Here is a 20224-nt window from a genome sequence, read left to right as displayed (position 1 = left end):
CTATTTCAACTTACTGTGACAGAGAGGATACTACACAGTTTCCAGGGTCCATCTGTAAAAGCAGATGCAGCTTCTACTGTGTGACAGTGCTCACTTTTTTTTTTTTTTGGTTTTGGTTTTTCTCCGGTACCGGGAACCGAACTCACGACCTTGCGCTTGCCAGGCAGGCGCTTTTGCCGCTGAGCTAAATCCCCAGCCCCTGACAGCCTGAGTTTTATAACAAGACCCTGTCTCAATAGATGGATGGATGGATGGATGGATAGATGGATGGATGGACAGATGGTCAGACGGATGGATGAGAGATGCAGTTCAGTGCTAAGGTCCTGGGTTTAATTTCTAGTATTAATAAGAGGTATTAGTCTACTGTAGATGCTTGACTCATGACAGATGCTTGACCTGGTAAACTCACCGTGAACTGAAAACACATGTAAGGTGAAAATGCATTTAATACATCTAATCCACTCAATGGCATAGCTTAGCAATGGAGTACACTGTAAAGTATCAGCTATCGACTTACATGGTCAGACAGCTGACTAGAAGCGGTGGCCTGCTGCCTCTGCCCTGCACGGCAAGAGAATACTGCAGATTGCTAGTCCAGAAAAAGCTCAAAATTCAAAACTCTGGGGTATACAGTCCAGTGGTGCAGTGCATGCCTAGCATGTGTGAGGCCTTGGGTTCAATCCCTAGAACAAAACCTAACTAGAATCTACTCATTTTGTGCTCCCTCCCACTTATTTTTAGATAATACTGGAGACTGAACCCAGGGCCTTTGCACTGAGCCTCCCTTAGCCTTTTTAAGTTTGTTTTGAGATAGGCTGTCGCTAAATTGCCCAGGCTGGGCTTGAATCTGCAATTGATTCTCCTGTTTCAGTCTCTCAGTATGCAGCACCACACCCATCACATTTGGTGCTTATTAATCACACAATAAACGGTGGCTGCTTCTCATTTGGACTTTACTATTCACCAGCGTTTTTACTGGGGGAGGAGGTTAGACAAGGTCTCACTAGTAGCCTAGGCCAGGCTTGAACTCTTGATCCTCCTGCCTTAGCCTCCCAAGGGCCCTACAGTTGCGTCTACTAAGACTAAGAACTAGGGAAAAATGGTTGCTTTTCACTTTCATACCTTTTGCACTTCATAAGCATATATCCTTTGGTTTGTTTTTTTTTAAGACAGTGTCTCATTATATAGTCCAGACTGGACTTGAACTCATGGTGGACCTGCTTCAGCCTCCCCACTGCTAGGATTACAGATATGCACCACCACACTCAGCTTATTAATCAGTTATTTAAAGTGGCAATTTTAAAGATTTTTAAGTCCCTCTTATACAAGCAATACATACTCACTTTAGAAGATGTAGAGCTCATGGAATAATGAAAAGATGTTGTACTCATAGTTCTTCTATCTAAAGACAACCATTTTAGTCTACTTCTATTTATTCTCTTTTTCTATGAGAAATGGTGATTTCCCGAAATTGTTTTTCCAACCCACCTGCTTCATTCTCACTCTACTTTACCCATGGGAAGCAGAAGACATTACAGGACGCTGATTATTCAAACGCAGCTCCACTGGGGGTGGGCCTGTCATGGAGCCATAAGGCCTGAGGAAAGTCTCAGGTTCAAAGTCACAGGCATTTGCTTACTAGCCCCAGTTTTTTAAAGATGAAGAAAAGTGCAAAGTTTGTGCCAGCAAGCACTAAAGAACAAGATAAATGAGAAGGCTGTCCCTATCAGCTGGGCTCAACGCAGACTAAGGTACAAACGCTGGGCAGGACAGTACGCCGCTCCAGGGTGGCTTAGGGATGGCAAACAAGACGGCAGGCAGGAGTCAGGCACTGTGCTGCGCGCCTGTAATTTCAGCACTCTGGCAGGCCGAGGGATGAGGGTCACAAGACAGTCGATATTCACCTTCCACATAGTAGTGGACCTAGTGCAATCTTCTGAAGACAATTTTTTCCTCAGTTCTCACTGCCTTGAACCCTTGCCAATGAGCAGTTTTGTAACATGCACAAGAAAACTAAAATCACATAGTGGAAAACTCCATCCCAAATCCCTCAGCTGCAGGCTGGCTCCTGCCTGGGGATCTGTGGCCTGCAGCTCCAGCGTCTGCACAGATGATAGCATTACCGGGTGGCTTCTTGGCAGAAAGGGCTATTAATATTTTGAAAAGGCTAGTAGGGATTTTATAAACTGCCGCAGACAATGAAATGTTTACCATCTTTCCTAGCCTGATGAGAAAGAGGGAAGGTTGACAAGTATGTAAAACCCAGCTGTCTTCGAGAGCTTGTTTGGAGGTTCTAGCAGGGGCGCGCAGCTACTTGTACATCCTTGACTGAGGAAACGGCTCCCCTTCTATTGGGGCTGGCTGCCCTCTTCAACAGAGCGCTCAGCTTTGGAGGGATGCACACCAAGTGGTGAGGAAGGGGACAGCCGCATAGCCAGACCTGGTGATCCACGGGGTAGCATGCATCGCAGTCAGACTGCCCTCACATCCCCCAACTATCCTCCAAGTGAAGAAGGCAGGGAATGGGTGGGAATCAACTCTTCAAGAATTCTCTATGAGTCTTAGGCAAATTTTCATAATAATTCTTTCAAGAAAATACATTTTTTCTTTGAGACACAGTCTCGCTCTGTAGTCCAGGCTAGCCTTGAACTCACTATGAAGTCCAGACTGCCTCAAACTTGAGGCGATCCTCCTGTCTCAGCCTCCTAAGTACTAGGATTACAGGCATGCACCACCACGTCTCGCTTATATTCATTCTTAAAATGAGAAACTTAGGCTCGGAGAATTTAAGTTTCCCAAAATCTTACGTATCTAAGGAACAGAATAAGGATTTTCTTTGTTTATTTTGTTCTTTTGTGGGGGGGGTGTTTGTTTTGTTCTTTTGAGACAAAGTCTCACTATGCAGCCCAAACTGGACTTTAACTTTAGATCCTCCTGCCTCAGTCCCCCAAGTGCTGGGATTACAGGTGTGCCACCATGACTGGCTATGGTAAGAATCTGAAAAGCTTAGCTTTCCCATACAATACCATAATGTCTATGCTAAGCCCTACCTGCTGGTTATAGGAACCTGGGCAAGTTCCTTCCTCTCTCCGACACTGTGGCATCCTCTTACCTGCAGGTAAAGGCAATGGATGCATAAAGTAATCCGGTACATACCAGCAGTGATTCAAGCTCCCTAGAAAGGAAGGTCTGAGTTATCAAACAGAGATAACTGCTCTCACTATCTCAACAGTTAGCTAAGAGCAAGGGGAATAAGGGATGAGTAAAGAGAAATGAAATTCCAACTATTACTTGGTGCCCAGTTTCAGAAGCAAAGATCAGTTGTCAACTGTTGTTAGAACCATGTGCCTCAAACTTTAATGCACTATCTCCTTTTGAGTTTCAAGGGATGACAGTCTAACATGTGACCTCACTGCTAAGGAGAAGAGGAGATCATCTGAGATGCAGAGATGAAGAACCTAATGCTTAACAGTACTCATCTTTAACAGAGATGGTGAGGTAGAGAAAAATTCTAATAATTTTCATCCTGTCTTCTTCCAAAAAGAATTTCAGAGGCCAGGGCCAGGTGTGGAGGTGCATGCCTGTAATTCCAACACTTGGAAGGCTGAGGCAGGAGGATCCTTGCAAGTTCAAGGCCAGCCTGGGCTACAAAGTAAGTTCAAAACCAGCCTGAACTTCATAGCAACATCCTGTCTCAAAAAGACCAAAAAACAAAACAAAGAGAATTTCAGAGACCAGGCATGGTGGCCCATGCCTATAATCCTAGCACTTGGGAGGCCAAGGCAGAAGGATCATCGCAAATTCAAGGCCAGCCTGGGCTACAAAGTGAGTTCAAGTCCAGCCAGAACTGCATAGTGAGACCCTGCCTCAAAAAGTGCCCAACCTCCCAAAACAAGAATTTCAGTAAACTATGGCTGGAATGTTTAAAAGATTCAACAGGCTGAATCAACTAGAAAGGGAAGCTAGCCAGGCCTGGTGGCGCATGCCTGTAATCCCAGCACCCAGGGGCCTGAGGCAGGAGGATTGTTGTGAGTTTGAGACCAGCCTGGGCTACAAAGTGAGCTCAAGGCCAACCTGAACTGCATAGCAAGACTCTGTCTCAAAAAATGACCAAAAAAGGGGAGGGTGCGGAATACAGTAAAGAGCAAGAACAGTTTGCCAAAACCTAGCTGAAAGGTAACAAGGATCTGTCAGGCTACTGGAATTGCAAAATCCAAAGAAAAAGGGAGGGGCTAGGGGTTCTAGCTTCAGTGGTAGAGTACTTGTCTAGCATGTGCAAAGACCTGGATTTGATTCCAAGCACCACACACCAGAAGATGTTACAACATATGGAAATGGGACAGCCAAGAAAGAATAACAGAGAAATTGATGAGAAACATCAGTTTAAATCAAGAATACAAGAGAGCCAAGCACAGGTAAGGGTGAGAATGAATGTTATGGCTTGTATCTAGATCTCCTGCCTCATGTACTCACAGGTGGGGCTTTTTGGAGGAGGCTGGATCTAGGGTGTGTGAACACAGATCAAGGCTCTGTGATAACTGCATCAGTCCACTGATTGGTTTAGCACAGTTCTAGGATAATGGGAAGGCCCACCCTGGGTCTGGCACCATCCAAGAGGCTTGTAGTCTGAATGAAATAAAAGGGAAGGCGGAAGGAAGGTTGCTGCCTTCTGCCTGCCCTGCCATGGACTGTTTCTCCTCTGCCATGACCCACCGCCTTGGAGCCAGATGATTATGGACTAAAACTCCTACAAACTATGAGCTTCCTCCCAGCAATGAGGCAGTAACTAATACAATTAGGAAGGCGGTAAGCTGTGGGCTATGACCAAGTCACACACAAGCTGCTGCAGGCTCTAACCACTTCTGAAGGACGAGTCAGTGATGGAAAAGACAGCAGGACAGCAGGAGACATGATCAGAGATACCTGAAGAAAACCAAAAACATAAGGTCAAAGAAGTCAAACAGAAAGAGATTCACACAGAAAGGGAGAAAAAAAAGAAGATCAAAAGCGGAAAGGAGAAGAAAGAGAATGAAGACAAAGAAAGGACCATTAACTTCTGATAGCGAAAGTGAACCCAGGAAAAATGAGGTAGAGTTCCCTGGGCTGAAAAGCCCGTGATTACATCGATCAGCTTTTTTGGGGGGATGGGGTTACCGGGAATCGAACTTAGGACCTTGTGCTTGCCAGGCAGGCACTTATGCCACTAAGCTATATCCCCAACCCCTAGATCAGCTTTTAGAAACATAGAAACTGACATTTTTGAATTACAGTACAAACAAAAAAATGTTACTAGGAGGCCAGGAGGGATATCAGTTTTTGTTTTTGAGACAAGGTCTCGCTGTATAGTCCAGGTTGGCCTTTAATTTGAGGCATTCCTCCTGCCTCAACCTCCCGGTGTGTACCACCACGTGTGGCTAAGACATTAGTGTTTTTGTTTTTGAGCCAGGATCTTGCTATGTAATTCAGGCTGCCCTTGAACTCATTATGTAGCCCAGGCTGGCCTCAAACTCACAGCAATCCCCCACCTCAGCCTCCTGAATGCTGAGATAACAGGCATGCATCACTATGCCCAGCTTGACATCAGTGTTTTTGACACATAGATGGTCAGCACTGGGAGGGCCTTTAAAGACCATCAAGCCAGTGACTTTTATGTTTTACATAAAACCTCTGAAATACAAAGCAGAAAAAAGCATAGGGTCTCTGCTAAAATGGCAGTAAGACTTCCAAGTCTCTAGGAAACAGTCAAAATCTAATGATAGGGCTGAGGATGTAATTCATTGGTACAGCACCTGCCCAACATGCCTGAAGCCCTGGGTTCAATTCTCATAGCCACAAAAATAAATAATAAAGTCTAACAATACAGAATATTAGCCTTAGGGAAAACTAAGCTGGGTGTGGTGGCGCATACCTGTAATTCCAGCACTTGGGAGGAGGCTGAGGCAGGAGGATGGTTGGGAGTTGGAACCATCCTGGGTTACACAGTAAGCTCAAGGCCAACATGAGCTGCATAGGGACACCTGCCTCAAAAAGATTAAAAAAAAAAAGAAAAAAGAAAATGGACATATAGAGATGCACAGATTGTTCTAGTCCAGAAACAACTGTTCCATAAAGCACATCAGGAGTGGACTCCAGATCTAGTGATGTTGAGCAAAGCATTTTCCCTTTCTGGGCCTCAGTTTCTCTCCACCAACAGGGGAAAAGGGTTCTTTTTTTCCCCACCCTGCAAGCATTTGTTAATGGTTGATTTCTTGATAACAGCCGCCCTTTCTAGAGATGGAATCTCAGTGTTGTTGCTGTGTTTGTGTGTTTGTTTATTTGTTTGTTTTTGAGACAAGGTCTTGCTATGTAATTCATGCTGGCCTTGAACTCACTATGTAGCCCAGGCTGGCCTCGAATTCCTATTGATCCTCCTGCCTCAGCCTCCCAAATGCTGGAATTACAGGTGTGCGCCACCACGCCCAGTTCAGTGTTTATATTGTTTTGGTTTTTGTCTTTTTGAGACAGGGTCTTACTATGCAGTTCAGGCTGGCCTTGAGCTCACTTTGTAGCCCAGGCTGGTCTTGAACTTGCAATGATCCTCCTGCCTCAGCCTCCAGAGTGTTATGATTACAGGTGTGCACCACCACTCCTGGCTCAGTGTTGTTTTCATTTGTATCTCTCCAATGACCAGTGATGTTGAACATTTTCTCATATATTTACTTGTCTGGGCCTCAGTTTCTCCATCTGTGAAAGTACTCCTTCTTGCCAACTTACATCCCTCTAAGCCATCCTAAGAAGTCACCCAGTTTTCAGCCTGGGGTGGTTCAAGGACATCCTAAAAGTTCCTCCACAAATTATCAGAAGGGTACACTAGTCTGACCCACAGACATGAGTCTTATGCTTTTTATCTCACCCTGCACTGTTCCATTTAGTAAGAGAAAGCTCAAAGAGATTTCCAGTGCTTAAAAACCTTGCTTTGTTAAAAAAGAAAAAAGAATGAAAGAAAGGAAGAAAGGAAGAAAGGAAGAAAGGAAGAAAGGAAGAAAGGAAGAAAGGAAGAAAGGAAGAAAGGAAGAAAGGAAGAAAGAAAGAAAGAAAGAAAGAAAGAAAGAAAGAAAGAAAGAAAGAAAGAAAGAAAGAACACTAAGAAAGTATCGGCAGGAGAGGACACTAAGTGCTTGCGGGACCCCAATGCGCTGGGAGGCTGGAGAGAAAAAGCTACAAAAAATGGCTTTCACTCCAGATGGCTCACTTGAGATGTTAGTAAGAATTGCCTCCTCAGTATTCTATAGCCATGGGGCTGGGGATTTAGCTCAGCGGCAAAAGCACCTGCCTGGCAAGCGCAAGGTCGTGAGTTCGGTTCCCGGTACCGGAGAAAAACAAAACAAACAAAAAAAAAGTATTCTATAGCCATGAGGAGGAGGCGGCCAAGGAGAGAAAACAGAGACCAAAGAAAAGGCAGCTGCTTTTGCTGCAGCACAAAGAGAAACAGACTCTAAGTCTGATTCTCGGGGCCCCAAGAAGAACTCAGAGACTGCATTCATCTGCTACTACTGTTAAAAGCCAGGCCACCTCAAAAGGAACTGCCCTAAGAAGCCCTCTGGGCCATGCCCGGAATGCAAAAGTGACCACTGGAGATCAGTCTGCCCTCTGAAGCAGAGGCCCCAGAGCTCAGACCCATCCTACCAGTTAGTCTAACAGGAATGAGGGGGCCCAGGGCATACTCTGCCTTCTCCCTCTGGCCAAACGGTCATCTCCATGGAGGAGCCCCGTGTAATCATGACTATAGACAAAAAAGAAAACAGCCTGTTGCTAGGCACAGGTGCAAGTCTCTCAGTCCTTCTTTTCAATCCTGGCCTTTCTTCCAGCCGTCACACCTCAGTGAAAGGAGTCACTGGTGAGGAGGTAATCCGCTATTTTTCACAACCCTTAGGCTGTAATTACTTGTTAGATCCTTCTTGCGTACCTCTGTCTTTCTGAGAAACCACTTTGAAGATACCACCATGTATTACAGCAGCCATTGATATTTTCCTACTAATCTGTCCATAACTCTCTAATGTTTGTATTGTTCCTATGCTATTTCGTAAATGGATGTATGTTTATTATTATGTGTTTCCTACAACAACCATTGAGAATAGTCAATGATTATTCAATTGGTCACTCATGTATAGCATTATTTATTTTCTTTAGAAATCATTTTGAAGATACCAAAGTATAGTACAACAACCATTGATAATCTCCTACCACTTTTGCCTGTAACTCACTATTATTTGTCTATTTGTTTTTCTGAGAAACTACCTTGTAGATAACAATATGTAAAACAACAACCATTGATAATTTCCTACCACTTTGTCTGTAATTCGGTAAGCCCCCCCATTACTGTTATCCTTCTTTTACTCTTTAAAATAATAATAATAAAAAAAAAGAAAGTATTGGCTTTCTAAACTATAAGCCATCTTATTTTGTAGTTCTTCTCCCATGACCAATGTAATTTGTTACGTTTGGCTTTGCCAGGATGTGCTGACACCAAGCCATCAGTTTGCGTTCTCGGGGCAGAGCCAGTCGCTTTTGGTCCTGGCACGATCACAGACAAACTACCAAAACAGAATGAAGGCAGCCAACACAGGAGGCAGGCACACCAGGGGAGACTAAGCTGGAAAGAGTCAGCTGGAGTCAGTGCTAAAGCAGTTATGGCTCAAAGCTGCAGGAAGTGGCCGGGAGACTAGCAAGCAAAGCAGTCAGCAGAATTCTTAGGGGGAGCAGATTCACACCTTCCCTTTCTACCTATAAACACTGGATAAGAAAGTAATCATTATAGCACTTTACAGAACACCTTCCTATCTAACATTCCACTGAATTATCACAATGGTGCCATGAAAAAATACTGGGTCAGTGGCACCACCACTATTACAGAGATTAAAAAAGTAAAAAAGAAAAACAAGCCGGGCATGGAGGTACACACCTGTAATCCCAGCACTCGGGAGGCTGGGGCAGGAGGATCATTTTGAGTTAGAGACCAGAGCCTGAGCTACAAAGTGAGCTCAAGCCCAGCCTGCACTACATAGCAAGACTCTGTCTCAAAAAGACAAAAAAAAAAAGAAAAGAAAAACAAAAAAACAAACTATGGCTTAAGAAGTGAAATGCTTTGGCCAGAACACTATAGCCAATAAACGGCACAGTCACTAGTTGACTTGGGAATGAAATCCAGTCTTCGGATCCCAAATGCTCACTTCAGGCCCCATATCACACTGCCTCCTGGCTCACCGCAGACTGGGACAGCTGAGGGTAGAAAGAGAAACCCAGCACACTGCCACGCCATGCTCACCCTGCGATGAGGACCTCTTTATCTCTGGTTCTAAGTTACCACTGGGCTTTAAAATTAAATCCTGATACACAGGGAATAACAAGGAAGCACATACTGCCAGGTGGGGTGGCGCACGCCTGTAATCCCAGCATTTGGAAAGCTGAGGCAGGATGCTTGCTGGGAGTTCAAAGCCAACCTGGGCTACAAAGTGAGCTCAAGGCCAGCCTGAACTGCATAGTAAGACCCTGTCTCAAAAAGATACACACACACATACACATAAAAGAAAAAAAGCAGCACAGATTTGGGCTAGAGTTCATCTTCATTCAGTAGCTCACCTGAATAAGGTGGACAGAGTCTATAATTAGCACAACTCACAGCTGTATATATCTAAGCCGAGGAATGGGACACGTTCAAAGAAGCTTCTTAACCTCAGCACTAAGCCAGATCATTCTTTGTTGTGGGAGGTGCGATCCTCTGCGTTACAAAACATTAGCAGCATGCCGGGGTTCTACAATAGATGGTAGAAGAACCCTCCACCAAGCGTTTGTGTTTAGAACATATTCCCAGAGCTAAATGAAGCTCACCCAGCGCCACAGGCTAGAACAGTCAAAGGGGATGAGAAGGTCTTGTTTGGATACCTGAAAGGAAAGAAAGGACATACCAGGTGAAAACATGCGGGCTGAGAAAGAAAGAGAAGTACACAGTGCAGCTGAGAGAGAAAACAAGCTGCGGAAGCCAGGTCAGAACATGAGGCAGCTGAACAGAACTTTCTGTGCAGATAACCAGTGATAGCTTCTGAGAACAACACCGAAGCTTAACTTCAGTTATTGAACACTTGGTCATCTTGTCTAGAAGTTATTTTTGCTATACTTGGAAAGAACTAGGGAGTTTTGAGGAACATCAATGCCTGGCCCCAACCCTACAGTTCCAATGTAACTGGTTTGGGGAGGGCCCACATATTAGTTTTGTTTGTTTGGTTATTTGCTTTTGTCTTTTCTTGAGACAGGGTTTCACTCTGTAGCCCAGGCTGGCCTCCAATGCACAGTGATCCTCCTGCCTCAGCCTCCCAAGTGCTGGGAAGTTTTGTTTGTTCTTTGAGCCTGAGTTTTACTTTGTAGCCCAGGGTGGACTTGAACTCTCAATCTTCCTGCCTCTGTCTCCTGAATGCTGAGATCACAGGCATGCTTATTTTAAAGCCTCACAGGTAATTCTTAAATGCAGCTAGGGCTAAGAACCGCTAGTCTCAAGGAATGTCCTCATGCTCCCATAAGGAAAAAGGCCCCCCAGATTTAAGGCACTTGCCTAAATTCACACAGTGGACTTCAAGAGGAGCCGAAACCCTGAAAGCTATCCTAGAGTACTGGGCTGGATTCCATACTTCCGTCTCTAAGAAGCACAACTGTCTGATGACTTAGCTCTTAAATGTTGTCAGGGTTAATGCCTCAATTAATCTAATCATGAAACTATTGACTTAAGCTATCCTTCAAGTGTCTAGGGTAATGGATGTTGGTTTCATTGCTGTCTCCAGGGGCCCCTTAGGAAAACAAAGGATCTCAGAAGACTCCCTAGGAAGCCTGGTAAACAAAATCACCCAGCTCCATGGAAGAAACAATAAGTTTCTAACAACTATAGCTCATTCAGATTTTTCACTGCCTAAAGGAAAATCTGGGTACCTGTTTACCAGAAGACGTGCTATTCTCTCAGTGGTGCTACTCCCTCCTAGCTAAGCAAAGGGCAGGACTTACTAAGGGCAGCTGCTGAGGCATGCTCACAGATCCTCGTGCTAATGGAAAGACTTCTGTTCATCCTCAGGAATGGATAAGGGCCCCCTCCCCCTTACAAGAAGGCAAGCCTTCCTGCTGTGTCATACCTGGGTTCTGGCAGCAGGTGATAAACTGGTCTGCAGAGACTGGGAAGTTGGGAATCTGAATCTGCCCTATATATTCACTTCATTCAGTCCAGAGTCTTGGAACAGATAACTAAGCAAATACCATCCAGGTGTCTTGCTGTTAATCTCAGACAACCAACCAGCGGAACCTCTCACATGGGGGTCACCCGGAAGTAACCGGTAGCACAACCTTCTGCCTTCCAGTCTTGAAGGATGCAGCTTAGGACACCAAGAAAGCTACTGCTGCCAAAGTCCTGATATGAACTCTTGGATGAGTTCTAGTTTCCTAACAGCAGAACCCCTTAAAACAGATTATTCTTTAAGACAGTCTAAATGAGGTGAAGGCCAAACAAAAGCCCTAAAGAGACCAGGGTGTGTGGCACATGCCTGTAATCCCAGCACTCAGGAGGCTGAGGCAGGAGGATCATTGCAAGTTCTAGATCAGCCTGGGCTACAAAGTGAGCTCAAAGCCAGCTGGAACTGCATAGCCAGACCCTGTCTCAAAAAGACAAAAAAAAAAAAGCCCTAAAGAACAGTACTCAATACTCTTACTAGCCCAATTTATTGAGTGCTCATACCATGCCAGGTACGATGATAAGCAGTTTACCCACTCCTTATTTCATGTTATTTCCCAGCACACTTATAACTAGGTATTGTAATTTCCCCCATTTACAGGTGAAGAATCTGGGGCTTGCAGAGGTTTTGTAATTTGTCAAAAGCTACACAGCCACTGAGTAGCAGAGCAAGGATATAAACCTAAGCAGTCTGCATCTGAAGACTGGACAGGCCTCTGTTAACGACTTTTCCCACCTGATGCCAGCCAGTTTTTGAGACAGGGTTTTGCTAAGTTCCCTAGACTAGACTTGAACTTGTGACACACCGGCCTCAGCGTCCCATGGTACATCACCACACGTTCATATTATGAATTAACTTCACATGAATAAATAAGAGCCACAATTGCAGGTAAGTATTACAAATGCAACAGAATTAGCCCTGTAATGAAAGAAAAAAGATCTTTTCATTTTACAAAAGAAGTACTGAAACTTGGCAAATACTTAACACTCAATCTAGGTAGCATTTGTGTGCCTTTTCAGGCAGTCTCTTAAAAGGGAACAGATGACGTGACATCTTATTCTGCATTAAACCCAAAATATTACCCATTTTCAGACTTCAGAGGCCTTCCTGATGTATCCTTTCCTTTCTTCCTGCCTGTCCAAGCCTGTCGGCCCACACTCTCCGCCACCATCTTCTCCCATTTGGCCTTTTCCTTCCCACTGTCCTCACTTCTTGCCTGAATTGCTCATTCATTCATCATTTACCAAGTACCTGTTACCAGCCAAGCGAGACCTGGTCCTTGCTCTCGGGAAGCTCACAGGACATTAAGTAGAGCTGTTATCTATTAATCTGATCAGCAGACTGCAAGCTTTAGCAAAGGCTTTGTACTTCCAGAAGCTAGCAGCATGTGGCATATAATAGATACAATGTTTGTTGTATGACTAGATTAACAAATTCTTTTAAATCTATAAATATTTTAGTATGTATCTTCAAAAAGATTTTTTTGGCATGTATCTTATTTTTTCTTTTCTAAAATACAAAAGCAGTATGTGTACAGCGCAAAAAATAATACAGAAAGGTATAAAGTAAAAAGTGAATTCCCCATGTCAGGTGTAGTGGTGCAAACACGGAAACCCAACACTCAAGAGCCTGGGGCAGAGGATCTCCAGAGGTCAGCCAAACAAAAGCCCTAAAGTCCTTAATAGTCTTACTATCCAAATTTAGTGAGTACACCATACCAGGTACGAGGATAAGCAGTTTATACACTCCTTATTTCCTTTTTTTTCACAACACACTTATAAACTAGGTACTATAATTCCCCCGTTTTACAGGTGAAGAAGAATCTAAGACTTGCAGAGGTTTTGTAATCTGCCAAACCCTGCAGAGTGAATTCAAGGCCAGCCTAAACTACAAAGCAAGACCCTGTCTCATTAAAACACTCAAACAACAACAACAAGTGAAGTCCCCAACACCCTAAGTCCCCACTATTGTTTGGTGGGTATTTTCCAAAACTCTTTCATGTTATTATAATGCACACATAATTTTGGAATAATCTGACAGTTTCTGTCTAGCTTTTCAACCTTCTAATCCAATGGATCTCAAAGTGTAGTCCTTGGACGAGCAGCATTAGCATCATCTGGTAACTTGTGAGGACTGCAAATTCTCAGGGCCCACTCCAGGCCTCCTGATCACAAACTCTAGAGGTGGTTCCCAGCAACACAGGGTCTAATAAGCTGTCCAGGTAACCAATACAAGTTGAGAACCCCTGCTCTAATATATAGCCAAGCTGGGCATGGTGGCACACGACTGTAATCCCAGCACTTGGGAGGCTGAGGCAGGGGGATCACTGTGAGTTTGAGACCAGCCTGGGCTACAAAGTGAGCTCAAGGCAAGCCTGAACTGCAAGGCGAGACCTTGTCTCAAAAAAAAGACAAAAAAAAAAAAAAAAAAAATAATAATAATAATAATAATATATAGCCAAACCATTTTTAAAAACTGTCCCTAAACATGACAGGCATGGTTTTCTTGTCTCAGTTTTATCAACCCTGCTTCAGAATGCTCCCCTCATCTTTTTGATTAATTCTGACTTTTAATCTATCAAACCCTTTACAAAGTCCTAACGGAATAACAGGAAGCAGGGAGACAGAGCATTCTCAAAGGGGAAAGGGATGGAGAGATGAAGAGAAGCGGGAGGTAGAGAAGGGACAGGGATTTTGAAAGAGGAACTTGGACGTGTTAAGTACATGTACGAACTCCACACAAGTAATGTGAACATTATAGACTGCAAACATGTCCCAAAAAAGGGAAGGTGATCAAGGGAACGGTGGAGGGAGAGGGAGGGAAGCGAAAGGGGATGATAAAAGGAAATGAGATGTGTTACATACGTGTGCCAACTACCTGCAGGGAATGCAGACGTGCACTATACACATGTACTACTAAGCTGCATTTCTTTAAAATACCATGTACTGATAGACAGCAAAAACTGTGACTTCTCTGACGTCATCGGGGCAGAACACGGTGAGTGTTGCCCACCTGCATCCAGACTTCCAGCCTTCATCAGGCACAGTCAGCCACGTAAGGCAAGAAGATGTAAAACTGAATCTCACGTGCATTTACAGGTAGGCTAAACGGCCGTGAGCCTCAGGCCACCCTACAGGAACACATAAATAAAAACTCCCCTGTAGGCTTAAGCGATATGCACCAACTCCACGGCTGGGAATCAGACAGGCTCCTCGGTGCAAGACCCTTCTCTACAAATTTTCAGAAACAACAGGATGGACGGAAGCCTTCTGTGGCGGGTGATGGTCAAAAGTTATACAACAAAGGGACAGCAAAGAGAAACTAAAGGGCGAGAGGAAGAACACAAGGGCACCAAGAGAACTCTGCCATTTCAGTAATGAAAAGGAGGAGTGGAAATTCACCAAGCAAGGGTCCAGTATGAGCCAAGAATTTGGGGCTGCAAAGACAGTCCCTGACCTCAAAGTCCCAGCAAGTAGGAAGGAGGCCTCTACCCTGTTGTATGTGCTCAACTGTAATTGGGAAGATCCAGTAGGGAGAGCGTCACAAAGAAGGGGAGCCTCTGAAGTGTAAAGGAAAATAAGCCAAGGGAGAAAATGGCAGTTTGAACTAGTTATCTGGGGGCAAAACATTTACATACTTTTATAGCTACTCATTTAGGACTTCAAATCAAGGGAGACTTAAGATTCAGCACCACTGTGTCAATGCCTTCTCTTTTTATCTTAAATATTAAAATGTTCGAGTCCAACGTTGGAGCAAAGCCAGAAAGTCCCAAAATGAGGTGACTCCTCGCCAAATCTGCTCTGTCACCTCCAAGCCAGCCAGCCCAGCTACTCTGGTCTCACTCCCCTGACAGATAGGACAGGAAGTCTAATTATGTACTGAGAGGCCAGCACTGGGGGGAAATCTGGATGTGGACAGGCAAGGTGTACCCTACTCTGCCAGTAAGTCACCATAGCAGAGCTCCCCGCCTCCTAACCCAGGAAGCTCCTCGTCCCCCTGCGAGGAGAGGCCAGCTCTGCAGGAAAAGGCTTAGTGCAAAGGAAAGGAAAGGTCCGGATTGGTAAACATTCAAATATCAAGAGAGATGATCTTAATAAAATGCTTAGCAAGACTGCTGACACAAAAAGCGCTGGAGGAACATCAGCTCTTATTAATATCATTACTACTGTTACGGTTAACATCTCAATTGTACTCCGAGAAGCTATTCTTTTTGCAGTCCACTTTTACGACATTTAAGAGCAACTCCTGAGATAACAAATGTATTTCCAAAAATTTATAATGGCACAAAATCAAATTCCTACTGCACTGGCCCAGAGAGCCCAAGCCCCGGAGTTCGACAGACAGCCGTGCCACTTGTCAGCCCGTGACCTTGGACAAGACACTTCACCTCTCCATGCCTCAGTTTCCTCAACTAGAAAGTGGGGCTAAGAGACTCTCTCCCCACACGGCGGTCGTGAGGCCCCCAAGAAAGTGCGCTCCGCTGCTCCAGGGAGGCAGGGGTGCAAAGCGAGCGCAGGCCCCTCTTCCGAGCCCCTGCGCTCCGGGGCCGCGGGTGCAGATGGACGCCCAGCCCGAGGACCGCGCAGCTCCGCCACCTGCACAGCGGAGGGAGGAGGAAAAGGCGCGATGCTGCAGGGGGTCCCTAGGACCCAGCGTGTCCGCCAGCGGGCGCACGCTCGACCCCTCGGCTCCCGCGCGCTGCAGCCGGCCCCCTGGAGCAGAGCAGACCCCAGACGATCGGGAGGGGCGGAGGGCGCCGGGGGCCCAGACGAGGCTGCCAAGTGTGACCTCGAGACCCGCCGAGCGCAGAAGACCACAAGGAAGAGCAGGGGGGAGCGATGCCCCCGCATGCGACGCCGCGCACCCTGGAGCCGAAGCGCTCACTCACCTGAAGCGCGGGCGACCGCCGTCAGCGCAGCAGCACCAGCAGCGGCAGCAGCAGCAGAAGCCGCGAGAGGGGCAGCGGAGCTTCTGCGGCCGCGCAGGCGCGCTGAGGCCTCTCGGGGCTGCGCAGGCGCCGTGCGCCTGCCCGTCTCGGGAACTACCGAGAAGATGGCGGCCGAGCGGGCGGGGCCGGTGGCGCCATGTTGGGTGTAGTTTTCTTTGCTGCGGCGAGTCCGCGGAGAAAGTCAGATTCAGGGTTGCCTGGAGGGAAGGGCGTTGAGTGCGACGTCGGCGCAGCCTCTGTTCTCCTTGAATTGCCTACCAGGAATCCCCCAAGAAATTCCCTTGCAGGGTCCGGCAGCCAGGTAACGTCTTAAGCTTTACGCAAGGTCAGAAGGCACCTGGCACAGTGCTTGGCACGGAGACGTAAATGTTGATGAACACGGCGACTTTAGGAGATGCAAAGTTCCTAATTACCAGTCCTTTTTCTTTTCTTTTTTTGAGACCGAATCTCGTTATGATGCCGAGGCTGGTCTAAGATCCTCGCTGTCAGTCCGCCTTTACACTGTGTCGCCTTCCCCTCCCACGGTTCCATCACTACCGGCCACAGCATTTGCTGTCTGGAGCGCAGAAGTGGATCCCTCCGCTCATCACTGCACACATGAAGCTTAATAACCCAACAGTTCAACGCCAGAATACACAGGACACAGTCCCTTACCCTAAAGAGCTTATTAACTCTATTGCGTCTTTAATGTTAAGGATCACTGACTAAAGGTTATTCTCTAAGTTAGATCAAATGGGACAAATCAATGCAACCATCATCTCAGAGGGCAGCATTAATTTGTTATTCTTCAGGCACCATTCCTGAACCAAATCTGGGTATATGAAAAATTAACATTGAGCACAGCCTTTTATTATGATTTATATTTATTAACATTTACTCAGTGCCGTATTGGTTCTACCTTACCCTCTATTATCTATGCGATACTCGGGGTTAATGATTAAACCTCCTTGTCCCTGAATTGCTCATCTATATTAACAAAATAGAAACGATCTCATAAAGGTGTTTTGTTTCGTTTTGAGACAGAGTTGAGGTCGGGTGTGTTAGGAGACCACAGACTGAGATATATAGTCCAAACTGGCCTTTAACTCACTATGTAGCCTAGGCTAGCCTCAAACTCATGGTGATCCTCCTGCCTCAGCCTCCCAAGTGCTAGTATTACAGGTGTGCACCACCAGGCTTGGCTATCTCATAAAGTTCTGATAAGGACCAAACAATACTTAGGGCCCAAGAAATATTATCTATGTTCTATCCTGTTCAGCTGAAAACACCAAACACTTCCAATCCTCAAGTGTGAATACTCATAAACAAAAATTGCAATACAATGTAATAATTGGGTAAAGTTACAAACCTCGAATAGAGGTAATCTGTCCTCACTTTACAGATGAGGAATTGAGGATGAGATCTAGATTCACTCTAAACGTTCCATTATACTATGCTTCGGAAACAGTAGGCAACTGACACCATTCTTTTGATTCTTTATATTTTGAGGCTGGCCTTCTACTCAAGATCCTTCTGCCTCAGCCTTTTAGTTTCTCATTGCTGAAACAAAATACCCAACATCCACAGGAGAAAGTTTATTTTGGAGAAGGTTTATCTTGGAGAAAGTTTATTTTGGCTTACAGTTTGTAGAGTTTTTAATCCATAGTCTCTATTGGCTCCAAGGTAGCATGGCATGGCAGAGCAAAATGGCAGGGGAGAAAGAGCTTATGGCATGGCAGGCAGGAAGCAGCAGCCATTAAGAGGGGAGGGATATATGCCATCCCAGGTCCCTCACTCACCTCAAGGTTTCACTTCCTACCCAGCTATAAACTCATTAGTAGACTAGGCCAGTATTATACACCCATGATCCAGTCACCTTCCAAGAGCCCCACTTGTAAGTGCACCTCGCTATAAGCCGTAACAAGGTCCCAGGTGCTGGGATCACACACTAGGCACACCAGTCTGGGCTTCATCTAGTTTTAAACGTTAGGTTTTATTTACTTTTTTGCCATCCTCAGGATCAAACGCAGGGCTCACTAAGCACTCTGACACTGAGCTATATCCCTAGTCCCTAAACACTGGCTTTCCTAGAGACTAAAATTTCCATTCTTGTTCTACTTGGACAGTATCACCCATTCTAGCCTTCAATAATTAGACTTAACAATTTTTCTCTCTAGTTTGATTTTTTCTACCCACTTCTCCACCTGTACATTGGACAGTCTAGAAGAATTCTCCATTTGGTATCCCAAATTAAACTAGTAACTTATTTCATTAGCTGTTCAAGCTTTTATCCTCAGCAACAAATTGGTACCACTGTTCTAAACTTGTATTGTTTAATCGAATCCTTACAGTATCTCTGTAGTATAAATTTTATCATTCCACTTTACAGATAAAAAGATTAAATGACTTTCTCAGTTATAATTGGGAAGTAGGAGAGTTGGGTTTTTAACACATAGGTCATCTACCTATGTTCTGGGCACCATGAGCAGCACTGGGACTCATACCCCCTCGTCCACTGTCAACATCTAGTACCTAATAGTCTCACCTCTACTATTGCAGTAGCCTAACTGGTCTCCCACATATATACCTTGCTAGCTTCTATTATCCACACAGCAATTATAGTGACCTTTTCAAAATAAAGCCCTGTGGCTGGGGCAACAGCTCAGTGGTAGAACACTCAGCCTGTCTAATGTGTGCCAGGCCTAGCATTTGGTCCACAGCACCACACACACAAAAAAGGAAAGTTCTAATCATTTTTTTTTTGAGACAGGATCTCACTATGTAGCCTCGGCCGGCCTTAAACTCAACAATTCTGTCTAGCATGCCTGAAATCCCAGCACTCAGGAGACAGAGGCAGGATTGCTGTGAGTGTGAGGCCAACCACAGCTACATAGCACATTCAAGTTCAGCCTGAACTGCATAGTGAGACCCTGTCTCAAAAAACCAAAACCAAAACAAATCCAAAAAACAAAAAAACCCTCCTGTCTCTGCCTCCCATGTGCTGGGATTATAGGCGTGCACCACCATGCCTGGCTTACTGTCTTCTTAAGCCTTCTAATTATTTTCAGTTTCCAATTCTCAGGCCACTCTTCATTGGTGCTTAGCATTTCTGCTTCCTACGTCTTTTTTCAGTGCTTCAGAATGCTCCACTCTCCTCACGAGCCTTTGAAAATGCTGGGGTTTTTTTGTTTTGTTTTGTTTGTTTTTTTCCCCGGTACTGGGAATTGAACTCACAACTTTGCGCTTGCCAGGCAGGCACTGTGCCGCTGAGCTAAATCCCCAGCCCCTGAAAATGCTGTTTTTGCCTGAAATACTTGTTCCATTTCTTCATCCTTCCCAAGATGGCAGTATCACTGTGTTCCTCGTGTCTCAGAAGACTGTAAGCATCACGGAGATCCTGTGCCTGTGTTCCCTGCTCTCCTCAGTTCCCAGAACTGTGCCCAGCAGGCAGCAGGGACACAGTAAGGTCTGAATGAATAAAGTGCAGTGTAAGGAGGTGTAGCCTCTCACCAACAGGTGCTTGGGCCAAGGTTAAATACTTTAAGATTCTGACTGGTTGTTTAACCCATTTCCCATTTAGGAAAAGTGCAGCACACTGCCAGGGTTCATTTACCTTTACATAAACACGCTCTTTGAGGAACGCAAAGTCTTCTAGGATTTGACATTTTCAGTGATTGAGAATTACTCTATTTTGTGAATATAAATGACATAGGAATGATATCAGACCTCCGAATGTTACCAGGGAAATGTAACTCCCAACCTGCCAGATGTCAGATACACCGTGTTCATGCTCCCCAAAATCAAAGAGTTAATTCTAAGGAACAACAGAGTAGGAAATATTTAGCCATAGCTCCTGAGAGAGACAGAAGTCCCAAGTGGTCTCCCAATGAGCCGACTTCACAGAGGAAGTTTTATAGAGCAAAATTACGAGGTGGGCACGACATGAGACAAAACTACGACCAACCACTAAGTACAGCCACTTAAGAAATACTGATCCAATGGAGAACCAAGTCATGCAGCAAGTGTACATGAAAAGAACAAAGAACCTAGC

The 20224-nt window shown here is 45.2% G+C and overlaps 1 protein-coding gene and 1 long non-coding RNA gene across 5 annotated transcripts in view; one reads left to right on the top strand and one right to left on the bottom strand.

The window, feature by feature from the left end:
* Window positions 1-16235, bottom strand: part of Ndrg3 (NDRG family member 3) — a 70059-nt gene extending 53824 nt beyond the window's left edge. For 2 of the 4 annotated variants that reach the window (XM_005384731.2, XM_005384733.2), the window contains exon 1: window positions 16135-16234. The gene's annotated coding sequence lies outside the window, so the exon portion shown is untranslated. Of the gene's footprint in view, window positions 1-16134 lie in introns of all 4 variants that reach the window. The other 2 variants (XM_013514021.1, XM_005384732.2) reach the window with 2 other exon arrangements.
* Window positions 16236-16368: 133 nt separating this feature from the next.
* Window positions 16369-16877, top strand: LOC102021139. The gene is made up of 2 exons (XR_260909.2): window positions 16369-16495; window positions 16635-16877. It is a non-coding gene; the product is annotated as an uncharacterized LOC102021139 (long non-coding RNA).
* Window positions 16878-20224: the final 3347 nt, after the last annotated feature.

Source organism: Chinchilla lanigera, unplaced genomic scaffold (assembly GCF_000276665.1).
Source record: "Chinchilla lanigera isolate Chin_1 unplaced genomic scaffold, ChiLan1.0 scaffold00021, whole genome shotgun sequence".
Lineage (NCBI taxonomy): Eukaryota > Metazoa > Chordata > Mammalia > Rodentia > Chinchillidae > Chinchilla > Chinchilla lanigera.
The sequence above is the reverse complement of the archived record's forward strand: the minus strand, read 5'-3'. Positions and strand labels throughout refer to the sequence as shown.